Source organism: Petromyzon marinus, chromosome 3 (genome assembly GCF_048934315.1).
Source record: "Petromyzon marinus isolate PM22_M1 ecotype Great Lakes invasive population chromosome 3, UKy_Petmar_22M1.pri1.0, whole genome shotgun sequence".
Lineage (NCBI taxonomy): Eukaryota > Metazoa > Chordata > Hyperoartia > Petromyzontiformes > Petromyzontidae > Petromyzon > Petromyzon marinus.
The window spans coordinates 6,414,781-6,426,010 of record NC_133669.1 but is presented as its reverse complement, the minus strand read 5'-3'; the positions used below and the strand labels follow the sequence as shown (position 1 = coordinate 6,426,010).

Here is an 11,230-nt window from a genome sequence, read left to right as displayed (position 1 = left end):
CCTGGCGTGGTTCAAGAGGCGCCAAGTTGTTCTTTTTTTCCTACTGCTGAATCCGACCTGTGCCTCAAACGTCACCTTAGTTCAGTCGCATGTAGATGCAACGTGAAACAAAAATCATGAGCCTGACGCCGATCACTGCTCGGCCTCGCGCCTCATGTCGATGCGTTGTGAGGCCAGAGTGTCACGGTTTGGTTCTGGCTCAGCTTGCCAAATGGCCAATGGAAAAACAACCCGTGCCGTGAGGGTCCCGTGCTGGCACGGCTCGGATGTGTGCTCAGTGGATCGGGAATATTGGTGAACTATTGACAACATTTTCAAGGAGTCGAGGATTCATGGCCTAATAGAGGCACTGTGTTATTGATGCAGGGTGTGTCATGGTTATTATTTAAAACAATGCTGTCTACTGTGAAGTAGACATCGAAGACTCGTTGGCATCTTCATTTTTAGAGATTAAGGCAAATGCAATTGGAAACATTTACTGCACCTTAGTAAAGACGGATTTTTATTTAACCGTTATGAACAAGGTGACCCCTTGTAGAGGAGATTATTACAAGTGGAACAATTTAACTCCTGCGATAAATAATAAATTCCACAAATTGTCACGATTCAGGGTAGCGTTTATTTTCAATAATTTGTTCTATTTAACAATGTGTTAAGTTTAGCGGCCTCTGGTGGCTGCAGGGGTCACGTGAGCCCATTATGTACAACATGTACGGATGAAAGTAATCGATTCTCACACTCGTGACTCTTTGCATGTATTGTGAGTGAAAGAATCGATTTTAATCGACGGATCTTTACACGAGTCGTGATTATGCGTTTCAAAGCACTCTCACCTTATTAGAAAAAGAAAAGATTATGGTTAAATAATAAATATCGCAGGCTCCAGCCACCCATGAATAAAGCAGGTGTTAAAGTGTTCTGAGCCGAACGTATCAGCCCAGTCACCAATGACTGCACAAAATGCAATGTACAATTATGATTCATAATTTCAATCAGTGCACCATAATTAATGCCTTAATGGGCTTCATTGTTCCGTGTGGTGAGAGTCGTGTGAAATCACTGGGATATGGTGGCGTGTAAATAAGGTTGCCACCTGCCCTGGTTTTCCCCAAGATCGTTCCTCTTGTTGGGGCAGCTGTCCTGGGCAATCTGCAAAGTATTCCCGTGACATTTGAAGGATCCGCATGCAGTTCTCTCTCCTTCTGGCATTGTGAGAAATTTCTTTTCCCACGATACATCTAGGTATTTTCATATCTCAGAGCTGGCAGCCCTACGTGTGAACAAAGAGCAAACGTGATTGACTCACCGCTGCACGAGAATTTAATACAAATTGTGACCGTGGGAAAAGGGTATGGAGCAAGGATTATCCTACCAAACATTGTGGATTGAGGCCTGCATTGACTTGCATTGATCACATATGCATAATCAACAATATAAATCAAGATATAATCGAGAGATGTATTCATAATAGAGATGTAAGAGAGAGATGGGAAACGCGTTTGGAAGTGATAGAAGCTGGAGATGAGATACACGAGAGATGTAGTCAAACAGCTGGAAAGAAAGAGAACAGAGATGGCAGCAATGTAGATTATACAGAGGACGTAGAAGAGGTAGAAGGGAGAAGTGATGTAAACGTACATCGATAAAAGAAAGTACAGTAATAATAATAGTTTTTTACCCTTTTATCTGGCAACAAAACTGATACATTTTTTTACAAGGGATCATGTTTGCATTAACCACAATACCTGCGGTCAAAATGCAAACAAAAAACAACACTGATGACGTATGCATTGTCCTTGAAATTGATTGGCCCACACCCGAGACAGCTTTTCTTAGAGCCCAGTCTCACATGGTGTTGGACCAGATGACGCCAAAAAGCGCAAAAAATGTATCAGTTTTGTTGCTAGATAAAAGTGTAAACAAACCTATTATTATATTTTGCTAGTGGCAAAGGAGGTCTCATGATGAAGAAATTACAGTATTTATCTACTAACAGAAGCTGCAGTGCAACTCATTTGCCAGGCCTGCACCCCCAACACGTCACGTAACTACGGCATTTAAATGCTGACTCACGTGGTTAACTTCATTCAATTTCAAATCCACTGCGGATCGTATTTAACAGTAAATTTGAATGATGCCACGGGCCACATTAAATGAGCCGTCTGGGATCGAGATTTGCCCAACCGCCCCCCCACTCACTCTGCCACCCCCTCCCGGTTTCTCCGTTCTGGCCCTGGCATAGAGCAAAGGAAATGGAGCACACACAGGACAACAGCAGTCACTGGCAACAGAGTTTTAAGGACCAAGTACAGATCAACAAGGCCACATATAATAGTGTCCACAAGACGGAGCAAAACAAACAAAATAAAAAATCTTGCGAGCAGACAAAGGGAAATGAGAGCAAAGGATTTGCTTATGATTGCATCTGCAAGACAAACGGTCGTTGTTGTCAGCCCGTAACGTCCCACTGATGGGCAAACCGCCCCAAATGTTATTTTATTTGTTCAGTTGCCCCTGTCCGAAAGTGGTCTCTGAATGCTTTGGCATCATCTCGCTCCGTCATTCGTTTCGCCTCTCAGCTCTCGTCAGCTGTTCTCATGACGCGTCCTGCCCATTTTCGATTGATTTATTATGCTTTATCAGCAGCGACATCGGTGACCCCTGCCATTTTATTTATTTATTAATTCCTCAACCTACCTCTGCGACCTACTCCTAACATACTTCATTCGAAAGACAACATTTACATATTGTTCATAAAACATGGCAAGCAAGCAAACACGTAAAACCCACTCTCATCACCCATCCATCTAACCCCAGTGAGGCTGTAAACCATCTCCAAAAACCCGAGGCTGTAAACGTCAAAATTCCACAGGGACCCGATCGTCGCAGGGCAAAAAATTGACGGTGTTCGGTCCGCGCGTCCCCCGGGTACAAATTGATGGAGTAGGGGGGACCAGAGTGACTGAACAGGGAGGTCAGTCACATTTCAGTGGCTGCAGAGTGATCGCGTAAAAGATGCACGAAGCGCAGAGACTGGAGCGTGAAACCCCTTTCTGCCTCTTGGCCGGGAACGGGCGCCCAGTGTCAATCGCCCGACCATTATGAACCGGCCGCCCAGAAAGCCTTTGTTAGGCACGTTCGGAAAGCCGACACGGCCCCCGGTGTCCCGATACAAGATCTCAACAACGGACACATTTGGCGATTGTTCTCTCGATGATATTTTGTATTTGGCATTATTATTATTGAACATTGTGAAAATGAAAAAGGTTAATTGTCGTAAATTTTAATATGCTGGTAGGCCAAGTATGGCGATCGCATTCAGGGAGTTTGCTAAGTGATTGCAGATGTTGTTCTGTTAGCAGCCCTACCACGACACGATAGCTCTTTCCTGATGGATACCTGAGATAATAAGCTCATCTTTTATTTAATGCCAGTTGAAATATCAGTGATCCCAATATTTGAGAAGAGTTCAGTGGTTTCAATGAATTACAACAAAAAAATCCAATGTGCTCCTCTGCTTAAATAAACATTGAGCGGTACTCAACTTGATCTCGAACCAGTGCTGCTTTCCACATTCACATGGAAAGTACTAAACAACAACAAAAAAATCTATCTATAACACAAGCTAAAAAAACAACCAGATTACATTTCGTTTATACACTTTATTTGGATGAATTCCAGCTCTGAGAATAAAAAAAACCATCAGGTTAATTGTCATGTGACAAACATCATTGTAGATAAGCCAATAATGATACAACTTCAGAGATCTGTCGTTCTCTCACACGAAGGGCTGCATCGCTTCACGAGAGATCCCAAATTAATTATTCGTCACGTGACATGATGCCGATAAGACTAAATTTGGGGAAATGACACAAACCACTGGATCTATACCCATATCTAATATCCTGGCTAGACTGTATCAGAGTACAACACCAAACGTCAGAGGATGTCCTGGTTGAGATTGCTGTCTCGGGCAAAAATTAAGTTACGGTGGCTATTTGTGTGTCCCCCATTTTTATTTCTTTACAGCTGGTCAATCAACACGATGCCCCCCACGCATCTCCGTCCGCAATGGAGCCGACACATCAGCGAAGGACGTGGCCCCAGCCATCATCGGGATCCACCTCGACCCGCGTCACCCGAAGGGCACGGTCTGAGGTAGAGGCCAGAGGAGAACCAGAGTAGATCGGCAGTGGCACAGTGGCAATAAAATCCATACTACGTGCCGGTAAAATGTCCAAGTTTGTTCCCTCAAGCCGCTGCTCGGCCTGCCCCAGTCAAGCACAAATATAATGGTGGTTCAATATATTTTTTCCTTTTCATTTTCAAATTTCTGAGCTCTCCCTGGTGCCCGTACTCTCCTCCCACACGCTCCCGTTCATCGCCATGAAGGTGGCATTGGATATGAGCGAGGGTGGAGTTGGTCCTCAAGAACGAGGCTCGGCTATCTATAGCTTTTGTGGACCTCTCACGGGAATGTGAACAACCGACGGGATTCTCCTTGGCCTTTGCAGGGGAAAAAAGCGAGAATATTACTGCAGTAAAACAATATTTGTGCGCGCGCGTGTGTTTGCGGTGTTCGAGTGAATCTATACAAGGTATATACCAGACGCATTTATCAAAGTCCATCATGCTAACATGTGTGCAGACTGCAGCTGCATTTGCTCATCGATTGGCTGTCCCACCGTGGCGATGTAACAGTGTCCGCTTGTAGGCACGCAGAGGCAGTCGACGCTGGCCATAAACAAGATGGGTGAAGTGGATGTGTTGTTCAAGCAGAAATGTGTGTGTAAATCTCTACGGCTGCTGAGATTCACAGCAGACTGCCTGCTTTATGAAGCCACACGTGTGAAAGCGATGTTGGGAAAGCACATCAAGAAAATTCTGTGAAATAAATAATGCCAATAAAGCTGGGAGCTGTAGGCCACAAACGCTAGCCACCTCAACAGACGCACCGAAAGATGAACACATAATTCAGGCCATCCTCCTTGGCAGATGCGGATAGCTGATGCACACATTGTAAATGATAAACTCTCCAGTCGCGTGCGACTGTGGTCATCCCGAACAGAGAGAGTACAACGTATAACCACGCAACGATCGATCCACAAAATACACTGTTCCTGAACGCAGTTATCTTGCTTGACCGCCTGAATGTGAAATTGTAGTTGTTGCTCTGCATCTACTGCATCAGCAGCCGTACGAAAGAAGAAGAAGGCCATCCTCCTCACGTTATAGGCAGAGTAGAGAGGCCCATTGTAGATTGGTGTGAAATTGGAAAGGCACAGGGTGTGTAACACGATTGGTGCAACACGATGTTGACATATACATACAAACAGTACGAGGTGATTCGCTTGTCAATGCAATAGATGGAATTATAACCATGATGTATTCAATTTGGTGTTTATGATTACAGCAGTTTATCAATCGGGCAGGAAGGGTGACTAATTACTACACTTTGTGGGTTTCGTGTCTACTGTCATATTGTGAAAAAGGGACTTTGATAAATACTTTCAATGCATATATAAGTTTACAAAAATCCTTTGCGGAAATATATACTTTTCTGTTATTTGGAGAGGAAGACACTTTTATTTTTATCCATTTTCTTCAAGGTACTTTTGCAACACGATACCTTGAAGAAAATGCATGCTGCCGCAGTGCTGTGATGGTCAGCACACTGGGCCTGCAATCCCAGAGGTCGCCGGTTCACGCCTTTGCCACGGCCGTTGAAACAGTGGCGCGAAAATAATTGCCCTCTCTCTGGCCTCTGTCCACCAAGCAGTATAAATGGGCTCGCCACGGTTCCGAGATTGGAAGGTCACGTGAGGTACGGTAAAAGTCTGCATACTCGCACCTCTTCCAAGATGTCTGCCCAGGCGTGGAGGAGGAGGCCAAAATACCCTCTCTAGATGGAGCTCTGTAGAAAGTTCTAAAGAGCTCTCTGCCTCTATCAGTGTATGAGCAATACATTGCAGGCCCCGAATCTCTTTCGCTTACCTTCAAGGAATCATCCCGGCTTCAATATTGATCTATTTATTTCCATTGGTGGGGAAAATGTATTTTTTTAATGTTTACTTTTACACGTATATAATATACACACATCTCCATACTCACGTGGGGCAATCACAACGTTTTTTAGAATGGGATTCTGAAACAAATCAGGTTGGCGTCACGTGACACGATTTCTCTCCCGTCACCGGTTTAGCGTTAGCTTCACCCGAGCTTCGTGATGCCACGTGGAGAGTTCCGCAGAGGAGGCAACCTCACAGTCAAAATCTAAACGCCGCCCGATTCATAAATATGGGCTTCCATATTGAGCGTAGTCATCTGCAGCTTGTTTTCGAGACAAAACAAGTGGTGGGACACAGACGAATCTCAATTTCGCCGTCAAACCCATCGCAGCGGCGCAGACTGAAGAGTCAGTCAGATTACGTCTTAAAATGCCACGACACTGCAATTCCCCCCCCTACCCCCTTATCAAGAAAGACTGTGAAGATGATTTCTATCAGAATAACAGTTCCAATTGGTTTACATTCCGGGGCCAAGGACATAAGCAATGTCACAATTACACGAGTGATTATCCACCTGTTTAACACGTGGGAGACTTTCGCGACCAATGTCATAATACAGGTTTTTTTTTTTTTGGGTGAGATCGCGTAAATATATACATGTGTCGTTAAACCCGCCACCACCCGACAGCCAATTGGTAAGATTTGTCACGTAAACAGAACATGCCATTTCGTTACTAGTACAGCACACCGGTGTGTTGGAGAGCAAAGCCACATTTACAATCTGAGTACGATGTTTCGCCATTAATTACAACTGGCACCATCAGGCATACAGCCCCTTTTTGTCACTCCAGCCCTAGATGAGAACCTCTCCACGCCCGCGGGACACGGGAGGTTATTTTACCACACTTCACTACGCTGACCAGTGCGGGTTTGGTGAAGGTGGAGAGCAGATGTGGGAGCGCGCATGCCCACACCTCCGATTGGCACGGTTGGCTACGCACGGTGCAAAAGAAGTTCAATGTACGATACAACAACGTAATTTTCGACACTGCCCCCCGATGACAACCTTTTTGTGTGCGTGGTGGTGGTGGTGGTCACCCACGCAACCGCTTTCCACAGCCTCAACACTGCTTAGCTTCCCACATTTAAAATCGGTCGCATTCCGGGATGCTTTGGTCGCAGGCGTGATGCAAGAAGGTCACCCACATCTTGAACGTATCGACAATGTACTCTACGACAAAGGCACCTGTACCGGATGAATTTTTTAAGTGGAAAAACGTTGATGATCCACGGTGTATATTTTAGAATAACCCCCCAAAAAACTGGTTCATTTGCTAAGTATAATCTTCTTTGTAACCCACTATTTTATAAGTGGGTTGCAAGTGGGTGTCCCGGTGGCAAGATCCTATCTGCTTCGCCTGGTTTACAGGAGGTTGTGGGTTCAACCCCAACCCTGAGGCCTGTATCTTTGGAGTTTGCATGTTCTCCCGTGGTCGCGTGGATTTTTCTCCACGTCCTCCGGTTTTCCCATCGCCCTTTAGAAACATATGTTTAGAAAATTTGGCTTCTATACATTTTCACATAAGGCACTTCGTTCAGCTATCATTTGTGGCCAGGTCGCTTCTGAAAAATAGCTATATAGCTCAGTGGGTCTTACCTGGTAAAATAAAACATAGTTTAGTTTAGAATATCCTGATAGATGGTCGCTAAAATTAACTTGACAATTGACTTTTTTTTTGTCTTCATCCACTTAACTTGCCTGATGTAAACAAAAAGCCGACTTAATGGACAGTGAGGTTCCATGGGTTATCACGTTTTTCCAAGATACTTCCTCATAGGGGGTTTGCCAACTCCGATCGCGGGTAGATGAATATCTCACAATGCCCGGAAGACGGGCGGAACTGCATGTAAACGCATCGTCTTGTTGTTGAACAAACGACAAAAAACCTGGAACTTTTAATGTCCCGGAAAGACTTTCAGATTTCCCAGGAGGGCAGCTACCTCAAAAAGAGGACAATCCTGGGAAAACCAGGACACGTGGCGATCCTACCGTTATATGATCGTTTTTTTGTGCACTAATCGGTGACTAGGCTGAGATCATTGCCTCGCTAGGCATGAGAATCTAATCATTGGTTTGGAGCTCTGACATGGCCTTCACAAACTCCCCGAGTCATCTGGTTCTGAAGTCCCCTCCACTTGTATGCACAAATCAAGTGCCACAATATTACACGGGGTAGCATAAGCATGGGGTGACTATTGGCAAAGTTCCAGGAGTGAGCTGGTACATCGAGTGATGTACTTTTATTATCCCGTTCTCAAAACATTCTGATTCCCCCCTGTATAAAATGAATAAAGCCATGGCATGCATAGTATACGGTATACGGTATCAGATTGTGCACCGGTGGTGTGGTTGGTAATTTAACTCGTTAAAACTTAACGCAACACAATTTGAGAAACGAAAGAATCGGGCGGCGGACAAGGAACTCAAGTTGGTCATCGCTGCCCTCGTCGTTCATTGAACAAGCCATGGATGACGTTCGCTGGACCGGGAAAGTTCACCGACTCGCAGCGGCAGCAGCAGCATCCAAAAAGAATGTCCTAAACTGAAAATGTGAAGAAAACAAAATCATCGTTTGATGAGATACACGAGCTTTCACACAACATGCTGTATGAATGGTGGGTGGGTGGGGGGAGGGGGCGACCCAGCGACTATTGATGAAATTGTGAAACTGTCATCGCAGTGTGGAAAAGTACAGACAGTGAACATACTCGAGAGGCAGACACCCCCAGCGGAGACCGCGAGTCGATATTCTCGTCTCGTACATCTTCAGTACGCAAAATTCGTGGCCGCAGAGTTTGCCATGCGGACATCTCTCCGTCTTTCTCTCTCTCTCCGTGATCTCAGCTGTCGAGCAAGAGATGAACGGCACTCACTGTTCAAGCAACGTTGCATGCCCTCTTTTGGGAACGGCTCAAACTTGAATTCATTTATCGCCTTTATTTATCATTCGTAAGCAGGGATTGTTGCCTTCTTGAAAAAAAATAACAACTGTCGTGCTCTTATTTAAAAAAAAGTCAAACCTTTTTTGCGTTTATCCACCCCAGCCTACGGTTTTGCTGGAGGACGGGGAGATAAACAAAACAAATGAATGTGTCATTTATTTAATGTAACTTACGATTTTTGTTGTTGTTGTTGTTGCCGTCTTACGTTCGTTGCGAGAACTTTTCCTCGCCGTTTTGTTTTCTTTGTTTACGGTGATGCTGCGATCTGCTTCGCCAAAAAGGCCAAGCTTGGTTTGGTTGTTGTTGTTGTTGTTTTTTCGCACGCGCATTCGGACCGCGCACGCACGCGCGGCCCCACGACTCACGGCGCCTCCACGTGGCATGAGCCGCCAGGGTCACTCACGGCCGTCGACTGCGCACGTGGCGACCGCCTCCTCCCACGCGACCTCTCGTAGACCCGGCCCCGCGGACTCGTGGCGAAAAAAATCGGCCATCGTTAGTCCGTCGTGGCTGAGATTTTTTTTTTAAAAAGGGGAAACGCCAACTGGTCGTCGCGAGCAAAGCTACTAGCACGTGCAACGCCGCCCCTTACACTTTTGAGCTCACTTTAATACGCGAGACGAAACAGGCGGTAATTCTGTGATGAGACGCCATATCAGTGTAACTGTATTTTGTAAAGCAGAACCAGGGCTTGAGACAAAGGACTGCCTAGGTTTTCAAGGTCGCGCTGCACAGCTCCCGGCGATGTCCGCTTTCGGGTTGCACCGCCGCGTGTTGTCCGGCGCGATGTCCGACGTTTCGCGCCGCGCGCATCGAGACGGGAAAGGAGCTGCCAGCACGCGTGGGGCGAAACGTCAGTCGTAACGCCGAACAGGACGCGGCTCAAACCCGAAAAAACGCACATCGGAGAGCTAAGGATGGTTTATTTTAAAATGAGCAGTGCGCGGGGTTCAAGGTTGATATTTGGGCTGTGACTTTCGCACAATGGTCTACACGCACAGAGTGACGTCACGATGTCTTTGGTATCGGCGGGTGCTCCAGTTTGGTTCGTTGTAATAGAATTGACTTTCGGGCTATACCCAGCCACCTGATTGCAAAAATGTTTCCCCCAATTATTTAAAAGTCTTAAGTCGCACTGAATGTGATTAATTGAGAATCAAATTAGAGCGGTAATTTTTTCTTACAAAGTAAATTTATTTCAGACGCAGTCACGCCAATTTGCCACACTTAGTATTGGTGATGAATGATTAAGCAGAAATAGATTAGTACGTACGCATCTCTTTCAAGAGAGACTGGGGGAATATTGTAAAAATATTAACTACAAGAAAATTTATTTCAAACTTCGTAAGATGCGTAATAATCGCTGTGAAATCAGCACGAAACACAAGACGCTTCCCAACGCGTTACAATTTTACAGTGGAATTGAACTCATTTGCCATGGAGACAATAATATATACACAAACTTCAAGAGTTAACCAGTTGTGCAAAAGATACAATATACGTATGATTTGAACTCGAGGGCTGTCGGGGATTGTGGGAGACAATGAGTGATTCACCCAAACAGAATGATGTTCTGTTCATTTGAAGTGGCCACATAGCCACAAGCTTTGTGCATGCCTTCTGTAAATCTGGCAATTTTTAGTAAAAAAAAGAAAAAATATTAAAATTTAAAAAAAAATCACAAGGCTATAGTATTTATATTATATACAATGTCTGCAGAAGCTACGGACACTTTTACCAGCATTCACGATGTTTTGCCCAGTATTGTTAAAGTGTGTGTTTTCATGTAAAACAAAAAAATCACATTATTACTCTAATTGATAACAACGATAATTATGATATTGTTTAAGTTTATTTTGCAAAAAATTTTGCATGTGAATTGAGACATAAACTATGCAGATAGATAAGCAAATGTGGATGTTATTTCACTCATTAATGATGACGTGACCGCCTTCTTGTCTGTGTCGTGTGTGATTTACTGCACACTGTCGCGAAATTCATTTGGATTGCCGAACGCACCTTGCGTGAATTTAAAGTTACGCGAATGTCGCCTATGCCCGATCTCATCAGATTCTTCGGGGCTAAGCAGGGGGCTGAGCCCCGATGGGTTTAAAAAAAAATAATTTGCTGCAGGCTGCTGCCGGGGGCCCGTACTGTGGACATCGGATGGCAGTGCAACAAAAGCAATCCGAATCAGAATCAACATATTTGCTTATACT

General features: G+C 44.9%; 1 protein-coding gene across 1 annotated transcript in view; it reads left to right on the top strand.

The window, feature by feature from the left end:
• The window catches only part of LOC116952634 (potassium voltage-gated channel subfamily A member 1), a 37,548-nt gene extending 26,585 nt beyond the window's left edge, over nt 1-10,963 (top strand). Inside the window, exon 3 of the mRNA XM_032972209.2 lies at nt 4,030-10,963. The gene's annotated coding sequence lies outside the window, so the exon portion shown is untranslated. The remainder of the gene's footprint in view (nt 1-4,029) is intronic.
• Nucleotides 10,964-11,230: the final 267 nt, after the last annotated feature.